The sequence below is a fragment of the Tupaia chinensis genome, unplaced genomic scaffold, assembly GCF_000334495.1.
Source record: "Tupaia chinensis unplaced genomic scaffold, TupChi_1.0 Scaffold149383_1, whole genome shotgun sequence".
Lineage (NCBI taxonomy): Eukaryota > Metazoa > Chordata > Mammalia > Scandentia > Tupaiidae > Tupaia > Tupaia belangeri.
In genome coordinates, this window is record NW_006209227.1 from 191,368 (window position 1) to 194,690 (window position 3,323).

Here is a 3,323-nt window from a genome sequence, read left to right on the forward strand (position 1 = left end):
CCCTAAGAAGTGCACATACCCTCTGGCAACACTTTAAAAAAATAGATCAGTGTTACAGAACAGAGTCTGGTTGACATAAATTCTCAACTGACTTTTTTTTTTTTAAATAGTTTTGCTAGAGGGCACATGCACTCACTGGAGAGAGACAGAAGGAAAATAAGAAATTACCCCCCAGGGGTTGGCCATGCCACAGTCCCTTCTCCTCCACTCTCCTCTCAGGGTTTCGGGCAGCACACACGCACATGCACCTGGCATGTCTCTCGAGCCTCCGGGTCGGAGGCTTGAGCTGCCTTAACCACCAGATCCTGGCGGTCCGTCACTGGCTTTGATAAAGCCTGCGGCAATTACATGAGAATGGGGAGGTTTCTTACACATATGCTGCTGTGACACCCGAGTAACCATCCGGAAAAGAAACCTCCATCCCTGCCTTACATCAATTAAAGTCAGTTAAAAACGGATTATAAACTTATGTGTGAAAGTACAAAGTTTTCGGAAGAAAACATTTGAGAATACGTTCAAACCTATGAGTAGACAACTTTTTTTTTTTTTTTAGACAGGACACTAAAAGCACTAAACATAAAATAAAAATGAAAAAGTGATGGGACCAGCAGTTGGCGTAATGGCTATGTTGCTAGACTCTCATGTAGTCGACCGTGGTTCAAGTCCCGAACCCGGGGGCTTAAACCCATGCTGGGTACGTGTGCGTGCGTGCCCAAGATCGGAGAGGAGAAGGGATTATGGCATGGCCATCCCCCCTGGGGGGTGATTTCTCACTTTCTGTCTCTCTGTCTCTTTCTGGCGACTGCATGCACCCTACAGCAAAAACTTCTCAAAAAAAAAAAAATGAGAAGAGTGATACATTTTCATCAAAATTATAAACTAAGACAAAGTTAAGACATGAGAAGGCTAGCCACAGTCTGGAAGAAAATATTCACGAAAAGGATATATGACAAAGGGTTTATATCCAGAACATACAACGACCATTTACAAACTAATAATTAAAAAATATATCATTTTTTTAAGAATTAACCTTATTTATTTGTTTATTTTTATTTTGACCAGAGAGGGACAGAGTGAGAGAGAGAAAGCAAGAAAGCAAGCTGCCAGGTCCAGGATTCAAACTACGGTCAGTCATGTGGGAGCCTAGGAGTCCAGCACCCCAACCACAAAACCACCTGCTGCCCCTAACAATACAGTTTTTTAAATGACAAAAAAACTTGTATAGGCACTGCATGCGCGTGCGCGCGCACACACACACACACACACACACACACATACACAAACTTGCAATACCAATATGAAAAGGTGTTCCAACATCATTAATTTTCAGGGAAATGCAAATTAAGCCACAATAAAGCATCAACTAGAATTGAAATGACTGACAGCACCCAGTGTTGGCGAGGTTGGGGAGCAATGCAAACTCACAGAGTGCTGGTGGGAGTGCAAAATAGTACCGCTGCCATGTGTAGGCAGTGAGGTCCCGAGGCCGGGACAGTCATGGGAGTGCTCTCCACAGATCAGGCAGTAGCGGTGCAATTTCTTTCTTTCTTTCCTTTTGGAGAGGTTTTTGCTATAGGGCGCGTGCGCTCTCCAGACAGACAGAGAGACAGAAAGCGAGAAATCACCCCCTGGGGAATGGCCACGCCACAATCCCTTCTCCTCCATTCTCCTCTCGGGATCTTGGGCACGCACGCACACGTGCCCGGCGTGAGTTTTAAGCCACCGGGTCTGGGACACGAACCGCAGTCCACTATGTGGGAGTCCAGGACTCGAACAGCAGTCGACTACGCGGGAGTCCAGTGACATAGCCATTACGCTAACTGCTGGTCCCAGTAGAAGTGCAATTTCTATAGAGAATGTAAAAACAGTACTAAAACCATCCAAGAGGGCTGGCCCCATGGTGGGGGGTTAAGCACTGTACTTGGAGAACTGGGCCCCCTACAGTCAACTGCAGTTCCAACACCAACCCTGGTGACTTGAAAACTAATGCCAGGTGCATGTGCATTTGTGCCCAACACCCGGACTGGATGAAGAAATGGAGCGAAGAAGATTGTGGTATGACCACGCTCCACTGTGCGGTGCTCCCTCTCTCTCTGTGAGAACACATGCCCTTTGGCAACATAAATAAGTAAATAGCCCATTTTTACTTTATCACCATGCACTTGAAATTCTAAACAATGTCAGTGCTAACATACGCCCTTCTCCTTGGGTGGACCACTCTCATTTAGTGCTTGTTGATGCTGATTAAATTAAATTAAATGAAAGATATTAGAACATATATCAACCCAACTATACGTAACAGTCTTACTCATTGTGGCCAAGAACTGAAAGCAACCCAAATGTTCACAACAGGAGAATGGATAGGCAAATTGTAGTTTATGAACAAAATGGAATATTATGTAGCAAGAAAAAAGAACCGACTATGGTGGATGAATCTCATAAACATTATGTTGACTGAAAGAATCTGTGTATAAAAGAGCACGATTCCATTTGCATGAAGTTCAAGAGCAGGCCAAACTTAGTCTCTAGTGATGGGAATCAGAATACTGGCTGCCACTAGAAGAGCGTGTTTTACTGGAAAAGAGGTGGAAGAAACTTTCTGGGATTATGGAACTGTTCTAGGCCGCGGTATGTTGGGTACACAGAGGTCTATCTTTGTCAAAATTGCTTGTTCTTACCCAGCTTCAGAGAGACAGAGAGAAAGTGAGAAATCTCCCCTCTCCCCCGATCCCAAGCGGGATGGCCACTCCACACACAATCCCTTCTCCTCCATTCTCCTCTCGGGATGTTGGGGATGTACACACACCTCACATGAGTCTCAAGCTGCCAGGTCCAGGACTCAAACAGCAGTCAGCCATACGGGAGTTGAGCACCTTAATCATACGCCACCTGCTGGCCCCATTACCTACCTAACTTTTTTTGTTATTTGGAGTGAGAGACTTTTGCTTTAAGGCACTTGTGGTAACCCAGAGAGACAGAAAGAGACAGAGACAGAAAGCAAGAAATCATCCCCCTCCCCCAGGGGGAATGACCACACTGCAATCCCTTCTTCTCCATTCTCCTCTCGGGATTTTGGGCATGCACGCGCATACACCTGGTGTGAGTTTCAAGCTGCCAGATCTGAGACTGGTATCCTGAGTCAACTATGTGGGAGTCCAGCGCCTTAACCACTATGCCATCTGCTTGGTCCCATTACCTAACTTTTTGTACTTTTTTCTTCTTGGAGAGGTTTTTGCTATAGGGCGCGTGCACTCGCCAGAAAGACAGAGAGACAGAAAGCAAGAAATCACCCCCCCCCCCCGGGGGTGGACCACCTTGCAACC

The 3,323-nt window shown here is 45.9% G+C and overlaps 1 long non-coding RNA gene across 2 annotated transcripts in view; it reads right to left on the minus strand.

The window, feature by feature from the left end:
* The window catches only part of LOC102492456 (uncharacterized), a 7,707-nt gene that overhangs the window by 2,540 nt on the left and 1,844 nt on the right, over positions 1–3,323 (minus strand). The gene's annotated exons all lie outside the window — the stretch shown is intronic.